The sequence below is a fragment of the Prosopis cineraria genome, unplaced genomic scaffold, assembly GCF_029017545.1.
Source record: "Prosopis cineraria cultivar Desert tree isolate PC_DT_omini unplaced genomic scaffold, ASM2901754v1 PC1, whole genome shotgun sequence".
NCBI classification, from domain to species: Eukaryota; Viridiplantae; Streptophyta; class Magnoliopsida; order Fabales; family Fabaceae; genus Prosopis; species Prosopis cineraria.
This window is the reverse complement of record NW_026555332.1, coordinates 27344052-27358072: the sequence shown is the minus strand read 5'-3', so window position 1 is coordinate 27358072 and position 14021 is coordinate 27344052. Positions and strand designations below refer to the sequence as shown.

Below are 14021 nucleotides of genomic sequence, written 5' to 3'. Positions count from 1 at the left end.
GGTCATGGTTATGGCTAACGAGATAAGGTTAGGTTATAGTTTGAGGTGCTCGAATGTGGTGAAACGACATAAAGTGGTTATTTTGAATCCTATAATGCCCTTACTGATATTACCATTCAATCTTCCACATAATCTACCCAACACATTAAAACCATTTTCATTGAAAGGTTGGGATCCCAACATAAATCATTTGAAAAAAAACAAAACTTTGAATTATATATGTTACAAATCATAGCACAATAAAAGCATTTCATTCAAGAGTGTAAGGATTCAAAAGGAAACATAATTCAAATAGCAAAATTCAACAAAATCTGAGTTGTGCACCGTGGCTCATGCCACATGCACCGCGGCATATGGCTCAAAGTCACTATCTTATGCTCTATGCCATGTACCCACGATACAGACGCCAAATTCTGCTATCAAATAGCAATTTCTAATACAAATTTTGAATCTGCACTGTTTTTGCCTTCGTGTCCGATTGGGATGCTTCAAGCTCCCGCACGAAGCTTATTTCAAAATCTAACCAATAACACTAATTTCACTCAAATTTGATATTCCATTTAAAAATTGGACACCCAAGTGTATTTTGACCATTTAAAGTAAAAACTCACCACTTGAGCATCACCATTTGAAATCATGTGTCATTAGCCACTTCTAAGGCCTTGACCACATCCAATGGGACAAATTACACCTAATAAAACAATTATATATGTAATATCACACATATACACACTCAATTGGGCTAGAACATACACACTTAATTGGGCTAGAACTCAAAATTTCATACACTTCACAAGTTTATGCACAAACATTGGTTCCTATGGTAACTTATATATATAAGTACCCAATTACTATCATACAAATTCATTACACCATCTTACAATGAGCTTTTTAGAAAAAATTTTACTCTTGGCCCAATTCCTTTACCTTCGTACCACTACAAATTCATTACACAAGAATTAGGATTTGGGAGTATTTTATGAGTTTTATAGGACCTCTTGATACTAAATTATCTTCTATAGGACCTATGTGTAATTTTTTCTAATTTGTTCCTAATATCATTTGAGTCCTAGAAATAAAAATTGAGATGCTACTATTCTTTTCCCTCTAAAGCCCAAACTTGTAAGCTATCTAAAATGGGATCTTATTCTATTTTAAACTCAAAAATAATTTTAAGAGAGTTTTTGGAGAGGAAGGATGTTACAACTATCATTTAGAGTCTTTTCAATTTTATTTTAAATGACTTTAAAATATTCTTATGGCGTAATTTGATTGTTATATTATGTAACTGTCAAATTTTTGTTTAAAAAATATGATAGCTAGTTTTATATAAAACCATCAAATACACCCTTAATTCATCTTCACTTCATATTATCTATCACACGGTTATATTGATAACCGTGAGCATAAAAATGCAAACTTTTGTAGTAGTCTACCGACCAACGTAATAATAAAAGAAAAAATAATAACAAAATTTTTTTAAATTATATAAATGACAATATGGTCTTTCAAAATTTTATAATTCTAATGAAATTTCTAGAGACCTCTATGTCAATAAATTTTAAAGTGAAAAGATTATTTTACTCTTATTAAAAATAACAAGTGCTAATAACAATTTTTGTTTAAGGAATTACAGCTTTATTTTGTAAATTGCAACAATTGAATAAAAAATCATAACTTATCAAATGTAATTTTTGTTATTGAAAAACAAGCCCCAATCATAACTTTTGTTTGAGGAATAACAACTTTTATTTTGTGAATCATAAGAGTTGTAAAAGAAATCACAATTTATCAAGTGTAATTTTTATTATTAAAAAATAAGTTCTCAAAATGACAAACTATATTTACAACTTTTGTTTAAAGAATCACAACTCTCTTCAATCACAACTTGAATTATGATATTTTAAGGGAGCAGATTGTCATTTATATAATTTAAAAGGATTTTATTGTCATTTTTTCATAATAAAATTCTCTCTCCATCCTAATTTATGAAATACTTTTAGACAAAATCATATATATTAATAAAGCTTATTAAATATAATTTACAACATTATTTTTTTAATTAAAACTATAAACTTTTAAAAATTTCCTTCATTTAATACTCTTTTTGTAAAAGAATAATAAAGAGAGAGAGAGAATATATGATAAGGATAATATTAAAAGAATATAATTAATAAAACTCTATTTTTATTAAAGTGTGTTTTATTCTAGAATGCCCTATCTTCTCCAAAATTATTTGATAAATTGGGATGGAGGGGGCAATTGTTTTCGGTAGTAGTTATATATATATATATATATATATTAGTTCAACACAATCCAATCAACAAAACCACACTCACGAATAGTTACTGGGGAGTTCCTTGCACCATTTTCACACTCATCAATCGACTTTCGAGCTTGTTTTCATAAACCTTACTCGTTATTGTTTTTAAAAATGGTTTCGATTTCTCAAAGGTGTATTGTAATTAAATTTTTGGCACTGATTCCATTACAATTTGTTTTCACTTCAAGAATTTTCCCCCCTTTTTCTTATTTATGGGCTATTCGCACCGTATCTCTTAGTGAATGGGTCCATCGCTTTTCTAGCCGATCTTTGTAAAATCCGCTCCCAATGTAGTCACAGCCTCGCAAGTGCATTTGGAGTTGGAGGTCTATAAAATATTTCTTCATATAAATTGACATGATTACCATATAATCCAAGTCCTTATTATCATAATCCAACATAGCATCTAATTAATATCTTTGCCCAAATGGCAATGCTAAAACAATGGTGATGTTTTACATTCAACCGATATACCATACATAACATCAACATACCATCATGGTCATTATTAACACGCATATAGAACATGTTGACATTATTACCATAATCTACATAACATCAACATATCATCATGATCATTATTAACACGCATATAGAAAATGTTGACATGATTAACATAATCCATGTCATTATTCGTTATTAGGAATTGTTTGGTAGATCACGACATTATCATTTTTGAAGGAAGTTCTTGAACCACTGGGCTGAGAGTTTGTAGTATCTTTGATTGCCATGTTTATAATCCACATAGTTGATTCCAAAACGCACCGTATATCCATTGGCCCATTCAAAGTTGTCCAATAATGACCATGCGAAGTATCCTTTTACATTGACGCCATCCCTTGTAAGAGTGAAAAAAAAATAAAAACAAAAAACAAATTAAAAGAGGAGAGACCTTAAATTTTAGCAAAAATCGCAAGCAAGGACGAAATAAGGACACTAATTGCAAAAAAAAAAAAATCAAATAATTTTGAATTTGCTTTGCAAAACCAAAAAACTTAGATGCAATTAAAATTTATTACAAAAAGACAAAATTAACCATAATAAATTTTTTATAAAAAAAATTCTAGAAGAAATTTGAACTCATAACTTTTTTGTCACAACAACTAATCCAAGAATGGATGGTCTGATGGTCGATTGGTGACAGTAGAAGGATTTTTTAAAATATATATATATATATATATATTCGGGTAGTTTTATCTCTTTACAATAAATATTAATTATATCTCTTGATCTTGTAAAATAAATTCAAAATTGTTTTGCCTTTTTGCAATAAATGTCCTTATTTGGTTTCAAGATGCAACTTTGCCTAAAACTTAATGAATAAATTAATAGTAAATAGGAAGCCAGTTACTTGATTGCAGATTGAAGATAATAAAGATGACGGAAATAGTAGTCAATTCTAAAAGTATCCACGAGGGCTTCTTCCAATGTTAATGTTGGATCATCATACTCGTCAATGCCTAACATGTAGAGATAAATATCAAGGAGCTAGCGCATAAATTGTAAGAAAAAATATTTATGAGAAGAATATAAAGAAAAATAGGGAGAAGTGAAAACAAGTCGATAAGTACCATTTTCAGTAATGTAAATCAGAGGATTGTTATACTTAGTCTTCACATACAGCAGCAAGTCTCTAATTCCTCTAGGATAGACATACAACCAATCAGAGGCAGCCTGCATTTGTATAAATATTAATTCACTGACTTTCATTGGAAAAATACTATATTTATGGAACAGACAAAAATATTGAAAGTTGGAAGTGAGATAGTGCGATTTATTACGTACCCTTGGTCCAATGGGTACTCCGTTCCGCACAGCTACCACAAAAATAATTAACACAAGTAAAAATGATAAGCAGAGACATGTAATTGGATATAAGACAAAAATACCTTTAGAAAAAGTTTATAAGATTTAGTGAAACATGTATGAATTAATTTAAGAATAGTCACATATCTAATTGGTTTATTTGAGTATAGCATATATGTTTGACTTCAACGTTCTAAGGTAAAAATTAATAGCTTTAATTAAGGGTAATTTGAGAATGTTATGGTAATTTTTGAAGAAATTTTACCTAACTTATTTTAACCACATTTCTAAATTTGTGTGATAAGGTTATTAGACAACCAAAAATAAACAAGAGAAAATCAAAATTAAGGACCTACAAAAAAAAGTAATAATGATTAAGGATCACAAAATTTTGAAATAGAAGTTAAGAATCATAATACCTTTTTCTAGTTTAAAAAAATAAACTTTTGATTAAAAATAATTTACACTAACTAATTAATTGTGAATTTCAAATAGGGGTATTTAGTCAAAAAATTAGTTTTAAACTACAATTTTGTGGTCCATTATGGTTATTAATTGCCTTCCAAGGTCCTTAATTGTAATTCTCCCAAAAATATAAATAGAAGTGGGTAGAGATAGAACCGAGTTACTTGTAAGATTTGCACGAGAATCAGTTTGGTAGGAGGGTCTAGCATTGCTGATGGAAGGTGAATGGGCAGCAAAATTAGCAGTGTAGTAGTTAAGGCCAAGAAAATCGAAAGAGCCTTAAGAAGCTTCGATTCTTCCATTGAGAATTTTGGCAATCGGCTTCCCACTAGTGATCTCATTTTTCTTGGGTAATTACCATTTGTCAACGGTCCCATAAACCTGCATTAATTAATATATCCAATCAACATTCTATTTGTGTTGTGTCGTGTATTTTAAGGTAATTAATTTTTGGATTAAAGGGTAAATTTGTCCTTAAATTATATATACAAGAGCACCCAGTATCTTAATAATAAACTCATTTTTACTGCAATTTCCTCTTTAATATTTCAAAATGATATAATATTATCCCTAAGGTTAATAAATATTAACTTTGATATTAACTAAAAATATTACAAAAACAACCAAGAAAATTATAAAAAATGACCAAAAATGAAATAAAAGGACCCTATAACTTTTCTATAATTTTCTTGGTTTTTTTATGTCATTTTCTATAATTTTTTGATCAATTAACCATTAAAGTCAACATTTGTTAGTAGTTGAGGCAAAATTACATCATTGTCAAAAGTTAAAGAGAAACATTATACCATAAATAAGTTTAAGACCCTTGATGTTCTTTTATCTATAATTTAAGAACAAATTTATCATTTAATTTTTAATTGTTCCCCAACTATATTATCAATCATTACGTACTACGTACCATCCAAGCATAAAATCAACAGCTCGTGAAGCAGCATTATGATCGGGTTTACTATCTGAAAAGGGCACAAACCAGTGAGATACCAAAGTTATGCCTATCACACCCTTCTGAGTTCCCTGCATATATCATCAAACACATGTACACGTACACATTTAGTTAATTGATATCCAACTAACTCGTGGGGTGATTCACAAAGAAAACTTGAGAAAGAAGATGTAATGTGAAACAAGTAACACGAGATAGAGTAAGTAATGTTTAATAATTACGTAGTGTTGCTGTGTGTGTGTGTGTGTGTGTGTGTGTGTGTGTGTGTGTGTGTGATGACCTGAAACTTGGACTTGTAGATTTGGACGGCAGATGCGTGAGAAAGAAGCAGGTAATGAGCAACTAAGTAGGGCTCGATGGAGGAATCGCCGCCGGTGCAGTTAAGGTTGAGCCAAGAAGAAAACCGAAATGGTGCTAAATTCCCTGTTGCATACCCTCCATTGCCATAACTCCATGGCTCATTCAATGTTATCCAATGCTTCACTCTGTCCCCAAACTCTCTGAAGCATAGTTCCACATAGTCTCACTAGTCTTTCCTGAAGTGAGAAAACACACACACACACAGACACATCATCCACATTCATTACACAACAATACATATTATAGGAAGAATGGCAGTGAGGGCTCCAAAGGAGAAAAAATAGTAGTAAGGACCGAACACAGCTGAAGGTTCATTCATTCACAAGTGAATCGATGAACTTGTACTTTTTTTTCTCTCGACCTTCACTACCATTCTCCCTATATTTTATACTTCCTTCATCCGTTCTTATTTACTTGTCCTGATTAGAATTTTGATTTTGTCCTCAAGTATGTGAGGAATAGATTCTTTGGAATTGAGAATGCATGAAATTCATGAAATTTTTCTTTTTAAGGAAAAGAGTGAAGATTTCGTTTTATAAGAAAATAATAAAATTCAGAAAATATATTAAAAAATTCAAGAAAATTCATGGATCTCCACTTTAGAATTTGTTTCCAAATACATGTGTTGTTCCAAATTTCAAGGCAGAATTATTACCATTGATACCCCTCGTAGAAAGAGGGTGTTAAATGGAAGTAGTTAAGATTAATTTAAATAGTGAATATGACATTACATAGGGAGCAAAACTATAAAGAAACAATAATTCTTACATGCTCCCTCTGTTAAAATAAATAAAATATTTTTTAAGTTTGATGTTTAAAAATATAAAATATTTTTAACTTTTCAATGTGTACTTAATGAATTTTTTTAAAAAAATATTCTTAATAAATAAACTATTTTACCCTTCATATACAGGTAAAACACTCTATTAAAATAAAATTAAACATAAAAAGATGGTATAATTTATAAATAATTAACCAATTTATTAGGACTATAACCCGGTTAAAAATACTTATATTTTTTTAACCGGGAAAGTAATATGCAGTTTTTTCCTTTTTCTTGGTCCATGTATTTTCCCTATGGGAGGACAAGTAAATAAAAACAGAAGAAGTAATTAATTATGAAATTATTGTGTTTAATTACTTCTCACTCACACAATGTCAGAGCTCAAGAAACCTCCATACTCGTCCTCCAAAGCTTGCGGGAGATCCCAATGGAAAAGAGTCACAAATGGTTTCAGACCTGTCCATTTGTGATCAATTTTTGTGATTTATTTATCATAATATCATATCGATTTAATTTAAAATAAAAATTAAAATATATATTTAGCCTTTTAATTTTATACAAGTTTTTATTTTGATTCCTTAATTTTATGAAATACCTTTTCATTTTTTAACCATAAAACAATTAGTTTCAAATGATTGATTTTGTATTAATCATTGCTATTTTTAAAAAAATTAAACTAAATATATCAATATTTAAAAATATTTTATTAATATTTAAAAATTTAATATATAAATTTTTCATAATGAAACTAATTGTGTTAGAGTTGACGGATTAAGAAGATACTTTATAAAATTGAGAGATTAAAATAATAACTTATAAAAATTTAAAGGATTAAAAATATATTTTAATCTTAAATAAATAAAAACATGTACTATAATATAATTAATTAAGGTTGGATTGTGACCATTAGCCAATAGCTCGTCGATGAGGTTGCTGTAATATTTTATTCCCTCTCGGTTTATCCCCCACTGAGCTTCCCCTCTGCAAATGTTTACAATTTATAAATAAAAAATTAAAAAAAAACAAAATGATATATATAAACTCGAGCTTCTCTGAAAATTTAAACACATTATACAAGTCAATAAGAAAAATTCATAATTGATCTGACTTACTTGGCAGTATTCTCGACCAAGAAATAGAAAATCTGTAAGCATTTAAATTCATATATTTCATGATCCCAACATCTTCCTACATAATAAATAAAAAGAATATTATTTATGGTACAAATTAAACTGATGGAATTTTCATTTTTATTATTTTTGAATTAATCCCATTGCATGTGACGTTATTAGCAAATAAATAAACAAGTAAATTTATTAATCAGTTTCATATCCTTTTCCAGAGAATAAGTCGAATTCATACCTTATAGCGATGATATTCGTCATTAGCTACATCTCCATTGCTCCGATCCGTTATTTTTTCTACACACCAATGAACAAAATACATGTTATTAACTGATTTATTCGTTACTATTCGTGAAGTAATTTACGAGCAAATTAAATTAAATTTGGTAAAATATATCATATTTTTACAAAAACATATGAGTAGAAAAATTGGGACCATGGCCCCGTGAGGCGCTAGGCAATTAAAGCCGTCCTCTTAAGGCTCATTAACCCTTAGATAACTAGTCATTATTTTTTCTGTTAAGCATTAATATTTATTATATATTTTCATTTACTATTTACTTCCTTATATCCTACTCCCTAAATTCAAAAATATAAAACATTTTTTTAAAAAATTAAATGTTAAAAAATGTAAGGTATTTTTAGTCTTTCGAAATGTAATCATTGTCTTTTTCTAAAAGTGCTTCTATTAATATTAACTTTATATTTATTGTAGGGTATTTAATAAAAGTAAATGTAAAAAGATAGAGTTAGTTGAAAAGTAAGTAACTACTTTATTTAGGAATAAGATTCAGTTAAAAATGCCTTACATTTTTGAACGGAGAGAGTATATAACTAGTCTTAGTCCTTAAAAAATGTTCACTTAAGGCTATGGTATAAGTGATATAAAGATGGATAAAAAATACTCTTTCCAATTCCTTATATAACGCCGCGCTTTCAACTATTTTATTAAAATTAAGGAATGATAATTAAATCATTTAATATGGTTTAAAATAAAAAAAATCAACCTTACCTTTATTAAAAATAGGAAAAGAGATACACAGTGTAAGATAAGCCATAAAATTAATTTACAATAGGGGTTAAAATTAGAAAATTATAATAAATAATTCTCCATGTATTTTATATTATAAACCAAAAAAATCCTTCTAGGTGTGCCATAATAATAATCGGAGGGACTAATATATCTTACTATTTAAATAATTTTACCTTCAGTCTCAAAAATTCTTCACAATAGGACAAAATTTTTGATTTCGTCTTAATAATAAAAAATTTGCATGCGCTCCAGCAGTTGGTTTCTTCGATGGGTTTACTGATTTTGGCTTCATTTGTTTTGTCGGTTTCTTCGTTTTCTTCGTAAACTGTAGCTGCCAGCATTGACTAATCGTCATGCTGCTGTCTGAACGACTCTTAGCCACGTTTGAATAATAATTTTATTTTATTAAATATTTTGCTGCAGCATCCTTTGGTTCCGATTTGTTCTTCAGAAGTCTCAACCACTTAGCCAGCTTAGGAGTTTTCAATTGATCAATTAAATACAATTTTTCTTTCTAATTTATTTAATCTTAATCTTTTAACACTAACTCTAACTATATCTATGTTATCTTTCAAAAAATAAATTTCAAAATCACTTTTATATGATATAAGTGAAATCCTAATATGTTTTCACGAATTCATGTGGCTACAAACTTCTGATTATTCAATTTTAACATCTGTTTGGAAAAAAACAAATTAAAACATCTACACATATGCTAATTAAATACCCCCTGATCAGATGAAGTTAACAAATTTTATATTTATTAAAAAATATGTTTACTATAACCTTGAAATGGTAAAAAAATATATAATACTTTTCTATTTTGTACTTCTTAAATTAAAGTTATGTCAGCTAATTATAAACACAGGAAAAGGTCTTAATATGAGTGGTAGAGGTGTGACATGTACAGTGTGTATGTTTAAATTACGTACTGGAGGAGGATCATATCCTCATGTGAGTGATTCATGTATGAGCTATTGTTAAATATGGTTCGTAAACCACACAAAATATGAAATTTGGATTTATACCCAAAAAAAAAATATGGTCATACAATATTCAGGTTGGCAAAAAAAAGTAATACTCCCTTGAAACCACAATATAAGTTATAACAAATTAATTCACAGTTTATAAATAATATTATAAAATATCAACATCTTTCTATTTATATCCTCATTAAATATCCTAAAAAGAGTCTTAATAATAATAATTAAAATTTTAATATATGATTTTTTTTCTCAAAAAGATAAATAAATGAAGTAGCGTATAATTGAAAAAATAAATCTAAAAGTTATTCAATATCATATATTTTGAATTAAATAATTTTTTTAAAAATGCTTTATATAATACTCCCTCCATCCCAAATCATAAGATACTTTTAGGAAAGATTTAAAATTTTAAAATATAAGACACTTTTATAAAAATAAGATTTCATTAATGATGTTTTTTTAATATTATTCTTTCTATATATTATCTCTTTTTAATATTTTTTCATCAATGACGTATTAAATTAAGAGTATTTTTAAAAATTTATATTTTTTATCTTAAAATAATAAAGTAATAAAACATCTTTAATAAATTTTATTGATATATAAAATTTATTTAAAAATATTTTATAATTTATAACAAAAAGAGTAATTCGGATGGAGTAATATCGAGCTCACTGAAAAACGTACCATTTGTGTAAAATATCAAAAAGGGAAAAGGTACTTTTTGTCTTTTATTTTTTCGTGTTTTTGTTTTGGATGAAGTTGAATCATTATTGATCAATTTTTGGAGTTTGTATAAATTTCGACCAAAAGTTCTTTGTTCAGTAAAAATCTACAAAAGTACTCCCTCAAATTTTATTTATAAATTATTTTTATTAATTTTATCAATATTAATATAATAAAAATATAAAAAATAAAAGTAAGTAAAATTTTAAATATAATCTTTAAGTAAAAAATAAAAAGTAAGTCAATCATATAATATTTTTTTCTATCTTTTTTTCTCTTACTTTTTAAAAATAATTTAAGAATTTTAATTTAAAATAAAATAATTCCATCAATAAATAATTTATAAAGTAAATTAAATTATATTTTTAAAAAGTGACTTATATAGTAAACTAGAGGAGTAGTGTTTAGTATATCAAATCCTCTTACTCAATAAATATTCAAAAGTAGAATTTTATCTATATTTAAAAATTTATGCATAATCATAAATAAATAAAATAATGAGTAAACGAACAATTTTATGAGGATGCATTTCAACCGTTTCTCTCTAATCATATGCTCCTCTGATCCTACAACAGCGAAAGAAGCTTAATCTTGGTCTTATTTATAGAATATTTTAGTATCCTTTATATTTTTTTCCATTTTTGTTCTTATTAAATAATAAAAAATTATTAAAAATAATTATTTTTATAATTATTAGGGGTAAAGGTAGAAATTTATTAAAGTTTAACATATGATTAATAAGGTTTAAATGTTTTTTTAGTTTTAATAAAACATATCGAAAATAATTTATAAATAAAATTAAAGGAAGTAAATTACTTGATTAAAGTACAAGCATGGAAATACATAGAGAGCTATATGATTTGATTTTCTTTTGCATATTGTGTTAATATATTTGACAACCATTGGATTGAATTGACACTCTCTATAATATGGCATATGAAACACGCATTAAATAAAAAGAATTTGGGAAACACTCAAAATCCGAATCAAAGCAAGAGATGGGCAATTAATCAATCAATAATTAATAATTATAAACAGGAGAGAAAAAGAGACCTGGGTTTTTGTGGGTGTAGTAATCCCATATGCTAGGTCCTCGTCCATCTTCATTTGCTGCACCTTCGTACTGCGCACAATATATATATTATTAAGCAAATCATTTTTTGCAGATTCAGATCTGATTGAGAATTGAGAAGAGGACCAACCTGGTAAGAGGCAGATGCAGTGCCGAAAATGAATCGAGCAGGAAAACTGGTTCGATTCAGAGAGGAAACGTCGAGAATCGGCGAACTTGTAATTGCATCGCAGTGTCTCCAACTAGCTGCCGCTACCAGCAACGCAAAGAGAAGCATCACTGCCTTCTCCTTCAAAATCATAATCTTCATTATTCTCTATCTCTCCGCTTCACATATCCCATTGAACAAAGCCTCACACACACACACACACACACACACACACACACACAGACACACATATATATTAAATTAACTCACACCCTGACAAAGAAGGAGACGCCAAACCCAAAATAAAGACTCTTTCCAACTTTTCATTACCCATTTGCCATTTTCTTTTTATGTTTTAATTGCTCTAAGATAATTTTTTTTATATTGAAAGCAATCATATTTGAAGCGTGGTCAGCTATTAAATATGGTCCCTTCTTCCAACAATAATTCAAATATTAATTCATCATATTGTAAAGAGCTGATTTCTTTTTCTAAACCTAACTTCATTGGTGCCTCTTTCCTTTTTAGTGTGCACTTTGTATGTACTTTTTGCTTAGAGAAAAATTATAATTAAATTTCAAAAGATTGAATTAATGATAACAAAAAACAATAAAAAATTTTGAAAATGAGTTAAAAATATTAATTTAGACAATTATAAATTACATAATTTCAATTGCAGAGAAAACATTTATATGTTAAGTGTAACTCTCAAATTGTAAATGAAATTCCTGATATATCTAAATCAATAGTTTGTAACTTATTTTTAAAATTTGGATGTCTAATTATTATTATTAATTTAATATTTTGAAACTTATTTACTTTTTTTTCCTTCGTTATACTCTTTATTCGTTATACTTTATATGCAAACCAAATATGGATAAGAATCGTGCACTTAATGTGGGACATTAATATTCTAGATGCAATGTTTTTTCTATATTAATTTTTCAAGATAAAACCTCATTTAACCAAAAAAATCATAATTGGAAGATTATATTTTATTTTACTTTTAAAGTGATAAAGAATTTAAAAATTAAGGATAAAATAAAATCAAATGCGTGGATTCCGTAAAAGGAAGGTGGGGATGTGGGTCATCCATTTTAATTTGATATTTTTCTTTATGGTTGCCCCGTGCAAATTACTAATGATGAATGGATAGTATCTATAAAAGAATGAGGAGGGATACTCTCACGTATAAAAGTGGATGAAGAGCGTTTCAGCGAATTAAGTGGCTGAAAAGCAATTTATGAAAATTGCAGTTCATTGCTAAGAGATTTGAATAATTACAATTCAAATTAATAGTCATTTTTTAAATTTTTAAATTAAATTTTTTAATAAAAAAATTAGTTCGGCCTTTTAATGAGACCCAATTCACTTTTATCGGTTTTACTGATTGTTGACTAATTCTTTGAATACTGATTTTATGGGTTATACGTGATTGGACTAAAGACGGGTTCCTATTTCAATTGGTTGAATTAACTAATCCAATTTGATTTTTAAAACCTTATTAATATAATACTATTCATGATTTAGGAATATTTTACAGAATACTTACAGATTATATATTATATGTTGATCATAGTAATTAAATTAATTTGGACATACATGTGTATTCATCATTTTTAAGAAATATAGTGAGTGATTAATACATTTTTTTTATTAAAAATGATGTCCAGCTAAAGAGAAAAAATAATAAAAATTATCTAAGACAATGTTACGCTTGAAAATTATTTTAAATAAATTACATGATTTGAAAATAATGTATAATAAATGAGCAACACAAATACAGTTTGTGCTTGTATGCTCATTGTTATTTTTGATTTGAGTATATTTATTTTTATAATACATATAGTAATCTTTCATATTATAAAAAAATTTCACTGCTAGGTGTTAAGAAATTAAATTAATTTAATTTAGCATACTCTTGAATTTATCCAAAATTTTAAGAAGTTCCTAATATTATTTTAAAATTTTCTTAAATTATTACTTTATTATATACTCGTTCCGTTTAAAAATGTAAAATATTTTTAACTGAATCTCATTCTTCACTAAAGTAGTTACTTGTTCTCAAACTAATCCTATTTTTCATATTTACCCCTGTTTAATAAAGTGTTTCACCCTAAAATAAATATAAAGTGATTTATTTAATGAAAATACTTTTGAAAAAAAGTAATAATTACACCTTAAATAACTAAAAATTTTTTAAATTTTTTAACATTTAAACTTTTAAAAA

General features: G+C 27.2%; 1 pseudogene; it reads right to left on the bottom strand.

Moving 5' to 3' along the window:
- Window positions 1–2760: 2760 nt before the first annotated feature.
- LOC129301945 (beta-glucosidase 12-like) lies at window positions 2761–12008 on the bottom strand (annotated as a pseudogene).
- Between the last annotated feature and the right edge of the window lie 2013 nt (window positions 12009–14021).